The 19,126-nt window shown below is 39.7% G+C and overlaps 1 long non-coding RNA gene across 23 annotated transcripts in view; it reads left to right on the top strand.

Moving 5' to 3' along the window:
* The window catches only part of LOC147340006 (uncharacterized), a 384,986-nt gene that overhangs the window by 26,064 nt on the left and 339,796 nt on the right, over nucleotides 1-19,126 (top strand). Inside the window, exon 3 of one of the 23 annotated variants that reach the window (XR_015159262.1) lies at nucleotides 14,380-14,531. The exons of the other annotated variants lie outside the window; for them this stretch is intronic. This is a non-coding gene — a long non-coding RNA (uncharacterized LOC147340006). Of the gene's footprint in view, nucleotides 1-14,379; nucleotides 14,532-19,126 lie in introns of those variants that run through there. 23 annotated transcript variants of the gene reach the window in all.

The raw sequence follows: 19,126 nt of genomic DNA, 5'->3' as shown, positions 1-19,126 counted from the left end.
CTTTTCTCTAGTTGCAGTGAGTGGGAACTATGTTAGGGTCCACAAGGGGCTCATAGCATATTATTTAAAAATGGCCCATTGTGGTCACCTGACAAACAAGGGATGAATTCACAGTGGCCACGTTGCTCTGGTGGCATCCTGCTTTTTCCTTAAACAGGTGATATCCTGTTTTTCCCTGCTGGTGCCAGTTTCTCAAGACCACGTGACCACCCAAACCATGAGACCCCTCCAACTACATGATCAGAAGACCCCAGCTGCAGGCTAAAGATAAGCAAAGGCCCCCTCCCTTCGGGGCACAATTTCCCATCAATAGGGTATAAGAAGGGTTGGCTGTAAAGGGTGAGCACTGGTTTCTCTCCAAAGTCAGTCACTTTCTTCCTATAATAAATCTTGCTCTGCCTGAATGCCTGGTTCACTCTTTTTTTCCTCCGTGTTCGCCTTACAGACTACTCTCTAGTTGTGGAACATAGACTTCTCATGGTAGTGATTTCTCTTATTGCAGAGAACGGGTTGCAGGGTGTGGGCTTTCAGTAGCTGTGGCTCCAAGGCTCTTGAGCACAGGCTCAGTAGTTGTGGTGCACAGGCTTAGTTGCTGCATGGCGTGTGGGATCTTCCTGGATAAGGGGTTGGACCTGTATCTCCTGAACTGGCAGGCAGATTCTTTAGCACTGAACCACCAGGGAAGTCCCCATTTGTTTCTATAAAGTGTACTTTTTTGTCTCCTTTGAAACTTGTGACCTGAACTCCAGTTAAACTAATATATTAAGAATAGTATTCCAATTATTTTTATTTGCATTTATTTATATAATTTTGCCATCCATTTATTAGTTAATTTTGTGGAGCCTCAGCTGAACAGATCAATTAAACATAATTATTGGTTTATAATGAATTATCATCACTGATTCATGCTTGGCCTTCATTTGTCTGTTTATTACATAATAAATAGCCAGGAATTTATCACTCAAGCCAATCCAACAAAACATCCTTAACATTAGCTTATTATTCACAAGCTCCTTCTCTATTGCCTTCCCCTGCTTCCATCACTCCCCTCCTACCCTCAGGTGTTCACTATCCAAAATTTGGTATTTATTATATTCTTACTTTAAACATATATTATTTAGTTTTGATTTCTTTTGAACCTTAGCAAAGGACATTAAGCTTTTTGAGATTGTGGATTCAGGGAGACATGAACAAACTGCCAGCCATTGTTAACAATCTACCTATTGGTAGGTCATGTGGTATGTGAATGTAAGGTTCACTGAGGTGTTGTGTTAGAATCCCCGTGGCTCAGATGGTAAATAATCCTCCTGCAATGCAGGAGACCTGGGTTCAATCCCTGGGTTGGGAAGATCCCCTGGAGGAGGGCATGCCAACCCACTCCAGTATTCTTGCCTGGAGAATCCCCAGGGACAGAGGAGCCTGGCAGGCTACAGTCCATGGGGTCGCAGAGTCAGACATGACTGAGCGACTAAGCACAGCACAATGGATTCAGAGTCAGCCTGAACTATTTAAGCTATTTCATGTTGGAAGATGTAGAGATTTACTTAGATAACCTTTGTTAATGGAATATTAACAAAGGTTATCTGAGTAGTGGCAATATCTGCTTAGAGGTACTGGTAAATAAATGAAAGATAATTCTGGATAAGACAAATGACTAGTGATGGTACTATGTTATTTCCCCTTCTCTGATTTTCTGACACTTTTGTGATTCGACTATTTCCTTGTTACTGTCAATCAATTGGTTATAGTTTGGAGTGACACTTGGATGAACTCCAATATTCACCAGATGCTGTGGGGACTAATATTAGGTGGAGTCTTTGTGCTTTGTCACCCTTGACTATTGGTAAATTATTAGGTGACTGTTACTGAATCAAATCTTCATCACTAATTCAGGCCAGCCTAAAAAGTCATTTAAATATATATCTTTGTGTAGGGGGATCCCATTGGATGACACTAGCCAATATTATCTTCTCTACCCTTACCCTAACTCTTTCACATTGTTCCACTCCCACTGAGTCCTCTGAGTTTAATGAGGCATTTAATTATTTGCTCTAGGGAAGGTAGGACACAAAAGATCTCAGAAACAACAAAAGAATCAATTGAGTTTCTAGACAAGTTTTTAAAACTGTTTTATTTATGTGCAGAGTTGTTTTTTTTTTTTTTAACTTGAGGTATAGATGACATACAATATTAGTTTTACATGTATAACAAAATTATTTGCCAATTGTATACATTGCAAAATGATCCCCACAAGTCTGGTTACCATCTATCACCATACAAAGTTAACAAAATATTATTTACTGTATTCCCATGCTGTACTTTATATCTCCATGTCTTAGGGTTTGTATTTCCCAATTCCCTTCTCTCATTTTGCCCTTCCTCCCTTCCCTCTAGACTTCCCTGGTGGCTCAGATGGTAAAGCGTCTGTCTACAATGTGGGAGACCTGGGTTCGATCCCTGGGTTGGGAAGATCCCCTGGAGAAGGAAATGGCAATCCACTCCAGGACTATTGCCTGGAAAATCCCATGGACAGAGGAGCCTGGTAGGCTACAGTCCATGGGGTCGCAAAGAGTCAGACATGACTGAGCGACTTCACTCACTCACTCCCTTCCCTCTGGCAACCACTAATTTTTTTCTATGCCTGTGAGTCTAGGTTTTATTCTATGTGTTTATTTTTTAGATTCCACATATGGATGAAATCATGCAATATTTGTCTTTCTCTGTCTGACTTATTTCAATAAACATGATACCGAGGCACAGATTCTTGATTATCAAGACCTGAGTATTTTGAGAGAGAAGCATGAGGATTTTGTTGCTTTGTTTTGCTTCATTTTACATCTGGAAGCTTAGCATCAGAGTCAGGACTTAAATTTACTTTAGCATCATGGATAAGAGCAAAGATAAAAGAGCTAGACTACATCATCCTTAGGAAAAAGACTGGGAAGGGTTAATGAGGGTATAAATGCTTTAAGGGGAATATTGCTGGGGCACCTGATAAAAGGTACTCTCATTAGCAGGAGGAAGAGTTGGCATTGGAGAAGGCAATGGCACCCCACTCCAGTACTCTTGCCTGGAAAATCCCATGGACGGAGGAGCCTGGTAGGCTGCAGTCCATGGGGTCACTAAGAGTCAAACACGACTGAACGACTTCACTTCCACTTTTCACTTTCATGCAGTGGAGAAGGAAATGGCAACCCACTCCAGTGTTCTTGCCTGGAGAATCCCAGGGACAGGGGAGCCTGGTGGGCTGCCGTCTATGGGGTCGCACAGAGTCGGACACGACTGAAGCGACTTAGCAGCAGCAGCAGGGTTGGCATTTGCAGACTGTCTCCCTAGTTCTGGGTCTCCTCCTCATGATTTCACACCTACAGCAGCTGGTCAAGCATTTAATCAGTCCCAGGAGGGCATCCTCCCTTTTAAAGGTCCGGGAATGTTTTAGCATGGGGCTTAGAACAGCCAGAGGAGACTTTTTCCTGTTTGCCCTGGGAAGCACTGAAGGAAACAAGACTGTGTTTTCCTGAGATGACCAGGAGAGTGGTGAAACTCTTTAACAAGTGAAAACAAGGGTGAATTTGTATGGGATAGACTTTGGTCTATTATTACAGATGTCTTTCTACCCTATGTGACCCTAAGCATGATATTCATGCCTACCGATTATCCTAGGTTTTCTCAAGTATAATATATAATCATAATGTGTAATATATAACTGTGCTTACCTTCAATTTTAGGTTATATTTGAACTGATCCAGGTACAAAGAAGGTAATGTACTGAAACCGTTTACCTCAGACTGGGACTCGAACCCAGCCAAAACCCTGCTTGGGACTTGAACCCATGTGGCTGGGACTCAAACCCAGCCAAAACCCTGCTTGGGACTTGAACCCACGTCGCTGGGACTCAAACCCAGCCCAAACCCACGGTACCTGGTTTCAGGACTTAACAAAGTTCTGATGTCTCATTGCAGAAAGAATTCAGAGAGAGACAAAGTGATGGGCAAGAAGTAGATTTATTCAGATTTAGAGAGAAGTACACTCCACAGACAGCGTGTGAGCCATCGCAGAGGGCAAATGTGTTGCAAAATGTGGTGTGGTTAGTTTTCATAGGCCCATGTGCTAATGAGTGGGAGGATTATTCCATCTGTTTTGGAGATGGGGTGGACATTTCCAGGAATTGGGCCACTGTGCACTCCTTGGTCTTTTGAGAGTGGCTTGGAACTGTCATGGCACCTCTGGGTGTGTCTTTTCGCTTGCTCATTGAAGATCAAGTCTAGTCTTGTCTGCCATCTTGGTCCCATTTGATTCTAATCGCTGGTTTATGTTGTGTCCTTAGGTTATGTCATTCTTTCAAAATTTATGCCCTGCTCCTTTCCCCACTGTTAGAGTACCAGTTAGTCATTTTCAGCTCACTGACTCGTCTTTGCTGCTTGTGTGTAACTTGCTAGAGGCACTTGACTTCACTTTTAAAAATAAATATATCTTCAAATGTGTACATTCTTTGTACTTAGGTGATTTTTTAACTTTTCAAGTCACATAATTTGGTGCTGACTAGTTTCTTATGAAGACCCTACTGGTAAAACAATCTCCAGTTGCCTTATACATTTTCTTAGTGAACTGTTCCCCTCACCACCCCAAGGAACTGGTTCAGGATGATTCAGTATATAAAACTGGAAAATACTGATAAAACTGTCTTAATAGAAATGTTTTCATAGAGATATATAAGGTATAACAATGTTTTCAATTAAAATATATGAAGTTTCCATTTATGAGAGATTTGGTAGCAGCAAAAAGTCAGTCTCTTTTCCATGAATTCTATTAATAGAGCAAAAAGTTACATACCCCACACCCTCCATGGGCTGTTTTACCCCAGCTATTCATTGAAATAGGCTGTTAAATTGTACACAACTTAATCCATAAAGTCTCCAGCTTTATGCACATTGGAGGTTTGATTTTTAAAAAAAAGTTAAAACTTAAAATACAGTACTGTTGATGAAAAATTAATCAGTTTATCTAAGAAAGAAATGGAAAATTTTATTTGAGTCAAATTGAGAGTTATTAGTTGGAAACGGGCTTCTCTGGTGGCTCTGAGGGTAAAGTGTCTGCCTGCAATGTGGGAGACCTGGGTTTGATCCCTGGGTCAGGAAGATCCCCTGGAGAAGAAAATGGCAACCCACTCCAGTATTCTTGCCTGGAAAATTCCATGGATGGAGAAGCCTGGTAGGCACCTGGGAACAGGCTCTCAGAAAGTTCTGAGAAGTCTTCCACTGGTTGAGGATCAATGCACAGTTATATAAATATTGAGACAGAGGGCTGTACATTAAATGATGTATTATTGACAGTTTACACAGTCTAGTGAGTAATGGGTTATGAGTCATCATGGCCTCTCACAAGATTAAAAAGAAATGTTATCTTTAAGGAGTTATCCTGTTGATGCTGGGAGAATGTTGCTCTTTATAAGCAGGTATTTCTGTTGATGGGGGAGGCTTGATTAATGCATAATGTAGATACACAATGCACAGTGCAGGGAGAGAGTAGGCCAAAGGGCACAGAACATTTTTTTTTATGTTTAAATTTTTCTTGTCTTGTCATAAAATATGAATTTATTTCACACTATTAATGCATATAATAAAATATAAGGTCATTTTAATCTTATAGTACATTCTGAGTAATCACCCACATATATATATATATATATATATATATATATATATATATATATATAAACTAAGGACTTCCCTGTTGGTGCAGTGGATAAGACTCCATGATTCCAGTTCAGGAGGGTGGGTTCAATCCCTGGTCAGGGACTTAAGATCCCACATGCTGTATGGCATGGCCCCCAAAATAAAAAGTATAGAAATAACTGATGTGGGGAAGTAAAACTTGCCACCTCAAAATGTCTCTTTGGCATGCAGATTTTTTTGCAGCTGAAAACAGTCCAGACCCAAAAAACTAAGGAGGACATTTTGACCTTCCCCCTAAACTGCCTAAATCCCCTGGAGAAGGAAATGGCAACCCATTCCAGTGTTCTTTCCTGGGAAATCCCATGGACAGAGTGTTGCAGAAACCAGTATTCGAGAAACCAAGCACCACACTCGGAGAGTTGGAGAACTCAGGTTTATTATGCTGGCGCACCCAGAGGAGTTAACACTCCAAGCTCTGAGCCCCGAACAAAGGGGTTACAGAGTGTTTTATACACGGACAGGCATGATTAAGTGGGTTTGTGGGTTTGCAGGTTTGCAAGGGCTAGGGCAATTGCAAAGAGCAGGACAAGGGTGAGTGAGATAAGCTCCAGTTCCTACTATTGTGAGTCCCTACTTTCTGAGACCTACATGATCTAGACTTTGCAAGGAGCAAGCTGGGTTACAGAGGCAGAAGGAGCAGGAGGTTATGTAAAATTGTAACTTTTCCTCTTCATTCCCCCTTCTTGATGCTTCTGTCACTCATTGTAGAAAGCATCATCTCATGTTTTGGTAGGACATTCAGAGCTCCCCATCGTTTAGGGGGCTATATTGAGCTATTACCATTTGTAACTTTATGGATTTAATCCGAGAGATTATGAACTGGGTAATTGCATTGAGAATACAAGGGCAAACAAGAACACTGCAAAGAGCATGAAGAGAGGACCTGTTAAAGGGAGAAGCCGCGATGTCCAGCTCCAGATTTGTTTGAATTACCCCAGGAATTAGCTAGTTTCTCTCTCCTTTTTATGATTTGTTTCCTTAGCTGTTGGGCCATGTCCCTGACTACTTCTGATTGTTTTACATAAAACCATCATTGTTCATTCAAGAAGAGGCAGAGTCCTCCCTCTTCAGCTGTCTGTAGGTCTAGCCCTCTCCTGTTCTGTAAAACCACCTCAGCCAGGGAGTCGAGTTGGTCCTTGTAATGAAGAGCACAGCAATACTATCGATTAGGGATAGAGGCCAGGGTTGACAATGAAAATCCATCAATATTTTGATAGCCGGATCCTCAAGCTTTTGCCATGCATCGACCAGCCAGCTGCTGGATTGTGGCCATTGCAAAGCTGAAGAATCCTCAAGCTTCTGCTGTGCGTTGACTAGTCAGCTTCTGGAGTGACTAGAGCAGGGCTCAGCGTCCTTCATGGGTGAGGGCTGTTGTCTTCGGAACTGGACCTTGAGGAGGTTTTTGAGGTCCCGAACTGCTTTTCAGGTGTCCTCCTCACAAGAAGCTGCTGCTTTCTTGACTCTGGTGTGGTGGATCCAAGGGATGACACCTATAACTTTTATCAGCAGTAGGGGTTGCCAGGATGACCATGTGAGGGCCTATCCAAAGTGGCTGAAGTTGTTCCTTTTTTCAATCTTTAACCCATATCTCATCTCCTGGCTGATAGGGATGAACCCAATTGCCCAAAGGAATGGGTGTCCTTTCTAAGGTTTCTCAGGTGATATGGTGGAAGACTTTTCCCAGGGCCTGGAGGTGTTGGGACATCTCCAGGTCAGCTAGTTGTTGGTGGTCTCCCTTGAGCTTTTCTATCACTGGCGATGGTCTCTCATATTAGATCTCAAAGGGAGAATAGCCTGAAGACCTTGGGGTGCATTTATAGAGGGAGATGAGAGTCCACAGAATGATGAAGCAGCTTGTTCTAACACTGTGGGGGATATTGTTGTTGTACTACTACTTAGAGAAATAAACTTAACAAGAAAGTTAAAGATATATGGCCCAAAGATTAATAGATGTAGGAAAACTGCTGAGGGGCTAGCCAGGAGAACCTGGTCCAGACATCGATTCGTGACATTAGTTTTTCTAGGTATAAGAAGGTACAAGAATTTGGACTCATAAAAATCTTTACCTGAAAACATCTGACTATCTGAAGGCCTGTTTTTCTGGAGTTTTCCCAGAGCACCCAATGCATGGCAGAAGCTTGATTTTATTTTTTTGTCTCCACCCTGAACTCCTTTCAAGGGGGTGTTGAAGGTCAGCATCTTGTAGTAGTCATGATTTAATCTTTGTAGAGGCAGCTGGCAAGGGCCAACTTCCAGTCAGCAGGGACCCTTCACAGCCACATATTTGCCCATGTTTTAGGGGCATTTCATGGTCATTGTTTCTCACAGGGCTGGGAAGGCTCACTCCCACTCTGACACGCCACTCAATGTGTTGTCACTAGACCAGGCCTTGGAAGTAGCAAAAGTCTCTGGACCATACCTGTCTTACTAGCCTCTTGGTTCAGGAAAATATTTCCTCTTGTTGCTTTTTTTTCATATCTAGAGTTGCATTATTACAATTATTGATCTCATATGCAACTGTATATCAGCATTTTATCACAGGCTCAGTCACACGTTTGGTAATGTAAGAAATAATCTTCTGAAGCAATCTACACAGAAAATAGTATAGCTAGCAGTTATTAATAAGGTCATAAGGAAGAATTTATGTCCAGAACTTTCATTGGGTATAGCCCCGTATACCCCAGATCATCTGACTCAGTTAAATGGTTATAGCCAAGTGTTAATCTCCTGGTTGTACATCATGGAGCATCTGACCTTTATCCAAAGACTGGTTACTGAGATAAGCTTTAGAAACAATCTTAGAGTGTCCTTTTTATAACTTAATTAAACTTTTTGCAATATAAAATATAACAAGGAACTATCTCAAAAGTGAGTCTTAGTAAGCACAGACCTTAGTTAACAAAATTAGAACTTAATATTCAGTGAAACATAATAGATATATATTTTTGAGAACTTATTGTGAGGGCATTAACACTGTAGCCAGGTAAGGTTTTAACCCATCAAATAAAAATGAGGTCTGTCAGGGAGCCGGGAAAAGCCAAGCAGCCATCTTGGATTTCCCATAGCCCTGGCTCTTTGATTTTCAGCTGTTGTTTCTCTATTTTTAATTTCCTGATTTAGGAGTAGACTATTGCCATATTTTAAGGACATCAGGATAGCAAAAGTCTAACTGTGAGGTCTAACTATTTTTTGTTGTTGTTGAAGCAGAAAGACCTTTGTTTACATGTACCATAATCTTAAATAATGTTTATTTACTTTATCAAAATAACAAAAAGATTTTAAAAACAAATATAAATCACTTAAAGGGCAAGGAAATTCATAATCTGTTATCAAAAGCTGCATTTTAAGAAAACTTTGTTCTCTAAATAAAGAGAAGACCAAATTTCAGTCTGGTACCAGCTTACTGTTAATAACAAAATTTGTTTATCTGCTTAACCTTAGAAAGTCTTTTCTATAAATCTTGAAGAACTAGCAGTGTTTCTCTAAAGACATGAGAGTAAAACCATAGAAGGCATGTTTAAAATCTGATTCTATTGCAATTGATAAAGAAACATGATCATAGCACTTTAATATGATAACTAGAATTATAATTGACCATATTTTATGAGGGCATATCAGATCTATATGAATTTTACACAATTTTAGAATATATATATTAGTAACATCAACCATACAGTGTAATCTGAAAAGATTTATCACCCCTTCAACAGTACTTCCCATGTAATTTAACATGTCCAGTGAACCCAGGAAGCTTAATAGCTCTTTGGGATGTCTCAGGGGCCCTCTGAATCATCCCAAAGTTAGCTAGAAGTCAAGTTATTTAGGAAGTTTTGTCAATAAATATCAAAAGGGTTTATAACACTCAGGTAGGATCATATAAGTCACTGTGAAATAATAGTTATTCATTTAGCCAAAAGCAGAGACATTACTTTGCCAACAAAGGTCCGTCTAGTCAAGGCTATGGTTTTTCCTGTGGTCATGTATGGATGTGAGAGTTAGACTGTGAAGAAGGCTGAGCGCGGAAGAATTGATGCTTTTGAACTGTGGTGTTGGAGAAGACTCTTGAGAGTCCCTTGGACTGCAAGGAGATCCAACCAGTCCATTCTGAAGGAGATCAGCCTTGGGATTTTTTTGGAAGGAATGATGCTAAAGCTGAAACTCCAGTACTTTGGCCACCTCATGCGAAGAATTGACTCATTGGAAAAGACTCTGATGCTGGGAGGGATTGGGGGCAAGAGGAGAAGGGGACGACAGAGGATGAGATGGCTGGATGGCATCACTGACTTGATGGACGTGAGTCTGAGTGAACTCCGGGAGTTGGTGATGGACAGGGAGGCCTGGTGTGCTGTGCTTCATGGGGTCGCAAAGAGTCAGACATGACTGAGCGACTGAACTGAACTGAACAACATTTTAAAGGTAAATATAGAACAGATCAATTAAGAGGTAAATAAACTTAAATCTATTATTAAAAGCAGTTCAACATCTGAAGAAAGTATGTCCTTTTAACAGAGAGAAAGGCCAAATTCAAGTTTTACACCAGCTTACTTTAAACTCATTTAGGTAAACTTAAATTTATTTTAAACTTAGTTAGTCCTAACCATGCACAAAACTTTTTAGGATCCACTTTCCACAAACCTTTTAATCACTTTCTGTAACAGCCACCTGTAAATCAGACCTACTTTCTTTTCTCTTTATAAAATATAATTTTATTTTTATATCTTCTTTATTAAAAACATACATCTTACTTCTTTATTAGATTAGCAAACAAGCATTAATAGTAGATTTTAAATATTGAATATTTCCCAGTTTACATGCATCTGAAATTTATTTAGGTTAATTTATCTTGTATTTAGAATTGTTTGATTTGTAAGCACTTACTTTTTTAGGCCAATTAAATTAAAATACATTTACAACTTCAACAATATTATCAGAAAACAAACAAACAAACAAAGAAAAAACAGAAGACATACACTGAGACATACATAAATCCAGACAGACAGACAGAGATCTTAGTTTTCTGTTTGAGATTTAAAATATCTCTTTGACACCCCCCCCTTTTTTTTTTTTTTTGCTTTAAGTTCTAATTTGCCCAAGACTGAGGTCTCATGCAAAGTGGGCTGTATATTTCAAGGGCATGGAAAAGGTTAACTTCAAGCTTTTTCCTAGGCAGGCATTTTAACAAGCTAGTTGTTTTTAACTGTGTATGTAAAAGAATTGGCTTTGCAGTTTCCAAAAAGATTTTCTCTCACTCTGTTCAATCAGCAATCATGCACTCACAATCATTTAGAGGCTATCACAATGCCTCCCTTCTCCAGAGTCGCCAGGTTTGCTTAAGTGTTGCTCCCTTCCTGGGAGCCCCAAGGAGGTTATGAGGCACGATGCCTCCCTTCCTCTGGAGTCCCCAGTTCTCCCTATCTGATGCTCCCTTCCTGGGAGCCCAAGGAGGTGATCAGTCTCCTTTTCTACCTGTTGGAGTATGTCCTGACTGGGGACTGGCCCCAGAGCCTTACCTTATCCTGTGGCCATTCCTGGTGAGTTGGTCCATCCCTCCAATAAGTCTGGTTGGGGCTTGGCCATCCAGAGGGTCAGAATACCAGTTTGAAAGAGAACCCAGAATACCATCAGCTGGCACGCCTTCTCGTTCTCCTCGGGGTTCCTTTGCTCCAGCCAGGCGGAGCCACCAGTATGGTGGCTCAAGGGGCTGGCGTGGTTGGAATCTCGCTGGGGCCTCCAGAAATGTTGCAGAAACCAGTACTCAAGAAACCAAGCACCACACTCAGAGAGTTGGAGAATTCAGGTTTATTATGCTGGCGCACCCAGAGGAGTTAACACTCCAAGCTCTGAGCCCTGAACAAAGGGGTTACAGAGTGTTTTATACACGGACAGGCATGATTAAGCAGGTTTGCAGGTTTACAGGGGCTAGGGCGATTGCAAAGAGCAGGACAAGGGTGAGTGAGATAAGCTCCAGTTCCTACTATTGTTACCCTGCTTATTTAACTTATATGCAGAGTACATCATGCGAAATGCCAGGCTGGCTGGAAGAAATATCAATAACCTCAAATATGCAGATGACACCACCCTTATGGCAGAAAGCAAAGAACTAAAGAGCCTCTTGATGAAAGTGAAGGAGGAGAGTGAAAAAGTTGGCTTAAAACTCAACATTCAGAAAACTAAGATCATGGCGTCTGGTCTCATCACTTTATGGCAAATAGATGGGGAAACAATGAAAACAGTGAGAGACTTTATTTTAGGGGGCTCCAAAATCACTGCAGATTGTGACTGCTGCCATGAAATTAAAAGGCCTTTGCTCCTTGGAAGAAAAGTTATGACCAACCTAGACAGCATATTAAAAAGTAGAGACATTACCTTGCCCACAAAGATCTGTTTAGTCAAAGCTATGGTTTTTCCAGTAGTCATGTATGGATGTGAGAGCTGGACTATTAAGAAAGCTGAGCAATGAAGAATTGATGCTTTTGAACTGTGGTGTTGGAGAAGACTTGAGAGTCCCTTGGACTGCAAAGGGATCCAAACAGTCCATCGTAAAGGAAGTCAGCCCTGAATATTCATTGGAAGGACTGATGCAGAAGCTGAAACTCCAATACTTTGGCCACCTGATGTGAAGAAATGACTCATTTGAAAAGACCCTGATGCTGGGAAAGGTTGAAGGTAGGAGAAGGGGCTGACAGAGGATGAGATGGTTAGATGGCATCACTGACTCAATGGACATGAATTTGAGTAGGATCAGGGAGTTGGTGATGGACAGGGAAGCCTGATGTGCTGCAGTCTATGGGGTCACAAAGAGTCTGATACGACTGAGCGACTGAACTGAAGTGAAGAACCTAGAAGGGTAGAGAAAAATTTCTTCGTCCTATCACTGACATACAGTATATTGTGCCATAGGTACAATTCAAGGTTCAATTGAATTCTTTTTTCTTAAAATACCTAATAAACTCATAATTATTGAAAGTTCCAATAGTCAATTCTGGGGTTTAGGTGTGGGGGATTAGTGGGTATAATGCTGGTGAATACTGATAGCATGTAATTGTCCAGAAGACCTAAGTGATCATAGAGACCTTATGGCCGCTTGTTCTGATGACCCCATGGAGAGGAAAATGAACAATTTTAGGGCCGAAGAGGAAAGAAAATCAAACTGAGAAAGAACACAAAATATTAAAGAGAAAGGGCAAGGCTGAAGCCAGTAGGGGAAGAAATAACATGAGAGAGTGTGGATGGCTGGTTGGGTAAGTGACTTAGGAATGAAGGGGAATGGAATCATAGGAAATTAGGATATGAACACTTCCTTTCCTGGATACAGTGAATTGTCATCTCACAGTAAGTAGCTCTTAAAGACAGAGGAGCTCTAATTGCCTCATTTTTTAGATGAGGTAGCTGAGTTCATAGACAAGTCATAAATATAGAACTAAAGTTGAGATTAAAAGTGGGAGCAAGTGAATCCTAGATTAGTACTCTGGGAGAGTCAGGATCCCCCCACTAGCCTTTACAGATATCAGTATAAACCATCTTTTATATCAACATTCAAAATATTTGCAATGGAAGCCAAAGGTGAGACCTGTTAGTCTGCACACATTAAAAAAGTGATATCTGTATATTATGAAGAAATTTAGCATGAGAAAAAAAATTTCCCATGAAAGGACAGTATTTCCAAGACCTTACTTTACTGCAGTGGGGCAAATTGATCAACTTGACAAGTTTTGGGGAGCAGTGGAAGGTTATTAGTATGTAGATTTTACCTGTAAGGGTGCTTAGACAAGAAAAGATTATTGGGTGCCTTTTTGTCTCCATTCTCATTGAAGAGTCGAAATATTTCACACGAGCCAATCCAATTGCATATATTGTTTGGATTATTTGTGAGGATGCTGTAGTGTTTTAAGATTCCCTGAGGCATTAGAAAGTTTATTGTTTCTTAAAAACAAAACAAGTTTAATGAAGTTTAATGTTTCTGATGAAAAGCATTAAGCTGACCATGAAGTGGGAGGAAAAAAGGTGACTATGTGGGAAACTGAAAAGCTTAACATTTCTTCCGCTGCCAAACAGCTTTGTTGAAAATGGTTCATTTGGTCAAATTCATTCCTGTTATTTCCATCAGGTGCAAATAAATCTAGAACTTCTAATTTGGAACTGATTCAAGAGATAAAAATACAATGTGTGTTCTAGTTCCAGTTTAGTCATAATAAAATTCTTTGCTAATGCAAGAATAGGAGTCTATTACATAATACATATGATGTATATAGAGAAAATAGCTAATTATTTGACAAACATACCATACTTGGAATACATTTAGATGATATATCTAAACCAGTTTTCTCCCCTTATGGTAGAATGCTGAAGAGGAGGGTCTTAGACTTCCCTGGTGGTCCAGTGGTTAAGACTCCATGCTTCCAATGAGGGGGCATGGGTTCAGTCCCTGGTCGGGGAACTAAGATCCCACATGCCATGTGGTATGGCCAAAAAAAGAGAAAAAGAAAAAAGGAGAATCTCTAGAGTTCTAAAATACTTCATATAATTTTTAGTACAATAACTGTGAGACCAGAGAAGGTGGGCTTTGGGGGGCACAGTGGTGCCTAAGAAAAGACTCTTGCTCTCAAAAAAAAATTTTTTTTTGTTTGTTTTTTGTTTTCATTAGCTGACATCAGGATTCTCCTCAAGTATGGTCTGAGAGAAGAGACACAAAACAAAGCAACTCAACCTTTAGCCAAATTCAATTTTTTCTGTCTCTTCCTCTCTCCCTCCTCCTTTTCCTTCCCCTGTCTTTTATATCCTTTCTCCCCATCTCTTTCATTGACTGCTGCTGCTGCTAAGCACCTCAGTCCTGTCTGACTCTGCAACCGCATAGATGGCAGTCCACCAGGGTCCTCTGTTCCTGGGCTTCTCCAGGCAAGAATACTGGAGTGGGTTGCCATTTCCTTCTCCACTGCATGCATGCATGCTAAGTCACCTCAGTCGTGTCCAACTCTGTGCGACCCTATGGACAGCAGCTCACCTGGCTCCTCTGTCCACGGAATTCTCCAGGCAAGAATACTGGAATGGGTTGCCATCTCCTCCTCCCTGTCATTGACAGCTTTAAGCAAAATATGACACCCATTTTTGGAAAGGAAAATCACCCAAGTTTTGGGGTTCATTTACTTATTAGGAATGACTACAATATTTGCTTATTTTCTCTAATCATCATTAGCTTTTGTGAAATGAAAATGGTAACAGAACGTATGTCATGTAATTCTTGTGAGAATTGAATGAAATATGCAAGTTTACAACATCCAGAACGTAGTAAACCCTCAATAAACCTTCACCATTATTATTACTGGGGAAAGCCTGTTGTCCATCACTCTGTTTCTTCAGAGACTTAATTGATCTGCCTTGCTTATGAGCTTCAAAGCATTCCTGCCAAAGGTGTATTATTCTATAGTTCTGTTACATAAAGTAGTGAGAAATGAAGTTTGAACCTGGAATCAGTTTCGGATGAAAATATCTTCTCTGAGGAGCCCAGGCTGAACTGGCCTCTGATATCAACATCTCCTTGAGGCCAGAGGCCAGTTCAGCCTGGGATCCTTGAAGAACACAGTTGCATCCGTGGTGGGCTCCAGAGGGTCTACTCCTGTCTAAGTGGCCACAAGAGGGATTTGACAGTGCTAATGACAATCCTAATGACTACTGACAAGAAACTGGGAATAAAGTCTTAGATGTTTCAATGATAGTATAACTCTGCAGTACAGCCAAATTACTAGGGGAGAATCCGGGGTCAGCTTCTTTCTGATAAAATCTACTTCATCCACCCAGAGAAATGTGGCACACTTTGGGCTAGATTTAAATAGATTCTGGAATGCATACTCAGGAGAATCATTCTTCTCACTAAACTTAGATTTCTGTTGGATTTTGGTGAAATTTGACTCACTGGTATACTGGATGCATTAAATCAATGCACTGCACTCTGGAATTCATATGCTACAAATAGGTAACTTATCTTCTTTGGAAGCAAAAGTGCATTTATTTGTATGACTCTAACAATCTTTTTAAAGATGGAGCTAGTTTGATAAATTTTTCATCCTTGAGGGCTCTGATTTTTATTTGAATCCAATTCCAAGTTGTCTAGACATCAGCAACTTAACCCTCGAACTTAATCTCACCACTTACTGAAATTCTTGCTTCTGAGGTCAAAAGAATTTAGGCAAGAAAGTGGGTTTTATGGTAAGTCTAACAGAAAGCAGCGTTATCTTTACCCTTTAGTAAGATTCTGTATTTATCTGAACACTCATATTGTTAAATCACTGGGAAAAGATACTCAAGAAACTTGCCTAAATTTGGTTTCCTTTATTTGCATTTCTGCCTCTAATCCCCATGCCCAACTCAAATGAAATCTGTCTCCCTATTCTGATAGATGAGAAGGACATGGTATGCGTGTGGATATATATTTCTCAATTGATAGGTCTTTTTCTTTGCACATTTTCTTTCCTTAACTTCCAGTGATTTCCTTCTCCTTATATTTAAAGTGAGGTTTCACAGATAACTAAAAAGCCACTTGCTATCTTTAGAGATGCTCTCATGCAGCTTCTCTTTTTGGTTAACATGAAAAAACAAACGAGGAGCTATGACCGTGTGATAACCACTCATCTATTAATTCTCCTGAGTTTTGGGGAACATTTTCACTGCCTGTGGTCATAGATGGAGGTGGAAGGGGGGAACTTCATAGGGAAAACATTTAAATAGATAAAAAGATAAAAATAACCTCAATGTGAAATTATAATATCTGTCTTATCATTTCAGTTAAATTGGAATTCACTTCTCAGTGTATCTGTGTGGTCTAGGGAATTAATAATGATAAAGAGAGAGACATCTCTCTCAGTGGCAAAACTACCATTTTCTAAGGTTTTTGTTCACATTTGAACTAAAGCATGTAAATGTATATTTATGATTGCATAAATAACACTTAATGATCCTTATTTTATTAAATTCATGCTCATATAATATTATTTATTAAAGAAATTTGCAAAATGCTTCATTCAAATCTGTATTAGCATAACAGATGTATATTTATTCCAAAAAAATCATTGTTGCCCTTTAGTTTAGTTATTTATATAAATTTTTTTCATTAAGATTAAATAGAAGGACTTGGGATCAATAAAGAAAAGGTTCAGAAGCTTGAAAACATGCCTCTCTCTTTTTTTTTTTTTTGGACCCTTCTCTATTAATTTCAATTTTAAAATGAGCATTTAGAGACACTAATAAAATTGATTCTGAATGAGGTCATATGCTCTTTACACCTTCTCTTTTTTTTTTTGGTTGCAATGAGTACTAGTTAAAGATATCTCCAAAGATAGGGATCTGGAAATACTGATTCACTTTTGATATTTGCCTGCACACTTTTAGAAATAGCATTTTTTAAAATGTAATATGCTTTTTATTTGCCTAATAATAGCTTAGGAACTCTTTCTGCTCAGTACTTAACCATGGTGTCAGGCTAAGCTAAGCCTCACATAGGTCTCAATATTAAAAACTTCACATTTTATCACATTACCTTTCCTGGTTGTAGTGCACAGATTTCCTGAAAATAGTTTAACTGCATTTTCCTATTCTCTCCCAAATTAAGGTCTCATTTATTCATTGCTTCATTGTGATTTCTCTTCCTTCAGAAATAACCTCTTACCTATTATTATCATGTCCCAGCAGAGATCAGGGCTTAAATAGGAAAAGCTGGCAGAGAAACTCACTTCTTCATGCTTATCTTTGTCCCCCAACTTGCAGCTAATCTGACCTTAGAAAAAGTTGGGTGCTTTTACTGATCTGCTCAAAGTGTGCTGGGTGTCTCAAACCTTTATTTTACTTAATTTTTCCAAGAAAGTGATGCTTGCAAAATTTGTTTGCCAACATAGAGTCTTGTGTGTGACTTTCATCAGGCATCAGATGAAGCAGTCATACTCAGCTCTATGATGTTTGCTTGGCTACCTGGATGAGTTACATCAGATCATGTTAAGATGGCAGCAAAGGCCCTTGATTAATCTGCTGTTCTGAATGAACTCTTGGATATGTGGAGAATGATCTTACTCAGATTCTCCCACTTCACTTCACATTGCCTTTCCTATAAATATCAATGGCCCTCAGTTGCCTTAGTATCCCTAAAAGTTCATATTAATTCCAAATCCATAGAACAGTGGCTCTCAAAGTGTGGTCCCTGGATGAGCAACATCAGTGTCACCTGAGTACTTGCTAGAAATGCGAATTCTCAGGTTCCCCCCTCAATTGAATTCCCGGGAGACGGGTCCGGTAATTTGTGTTCTAACAAGCCCTATGTGTTTGGAAATCATTCTCGGGTCTTAGGCTTTTTATTACCGACGTTGCACAGCATGATATCTACAGAGACTAGGAACTCAGTGCTATATACAATGGGAATTCAACTGCAATGCTGACTTGAATTCTTCATTCCTCCCTTACATTCATGCCCTTTTATCATAAGAACATGGAGTTCCTCTTACTAAAGATGCATAGTCCCACCCCTTGAATCTATACTGATTAAATTTTGATCAGTCCATAGTATATGCTGAAAGTGATTATGGACAAGTTCTGAGCTTTAGTCTCTAGAGCCTTTGCATATTACCACTTGCTCTGTTTTGTACCTTAGCCATTGTCATAAGAATATGCTTGTATTAACCTTCTAGATGATGAGAGAAATGCAGACTATGCCTAGTTCCTCCAGTTATCCAAACTGGAAAGAGTTTAGATCAACCGATAACCAGCTGATCCTCAGACAAGGTCAGCAGATAATTCCAGGCATGTGTAGGCTATTGAGGTTTTATGGTATTTGCTATGAAGTGTTATTGTGGCAAGAAATAATCGATGTCTATGTATGTACAGTGAATTAAGAAATCTAAACTTCTATAGTTGTCTAGTCCAGGCTTCCCCAAACGTGGTCCAAGTCTTTGCTTCTTACCGCCTCCCACTGAAAGGGTCTGACCTAAACTTGTATGCTAGATTTACAGGTAATTTTTACAGTGCCATTCCTGTAGCTTTCCTTTCAGACAAAATGCTTTCCTTTCAGAGTCAGATTGATGTCAGCTGATTGCCGTTCTAGAGAATGGGCTGTTTTAAGATCATGAAAGACATGAAGACAATACATCTGACTCAATATTATTTTGACATTCTCAGTCATCTAAAAATATCAGAACATAATTCATAAAGAAGCAACACAAGCCAAGTACCATGGAATAAGAAATTTCCTTGCTTCAGTTTGCATCATGAGAAATATCTCATTGTAAAGATCTCTAGGCCTATCATTTTGTTGAGAGGCAAATTGGGATTCGGCTATAATTCTTCAGCTAACTTTAAATATATGTGATAATTTTTAAATTCACTCATCCATGACTTAGCTTTCATCCATTTGG

Source organism: Bos grunniens, chromosome X (genome assembly GCF_055505025.1).
Source record: "Bos grunniens cultivar Pamir isolate PY7600 chromosome X, Bosgru_T2T1.0, whole genome shotgun sequence".
Classification (NCBI taxonomy): domain Eukaryota; kingdom Metazoa; phylum Chordata; class Mammalia; order Artiodactyla; family Bovidae; genus Bos; species Bos grunniens.
This window is presented reverse-complemented; position numbering and strand designations above follow the sequence as displayed.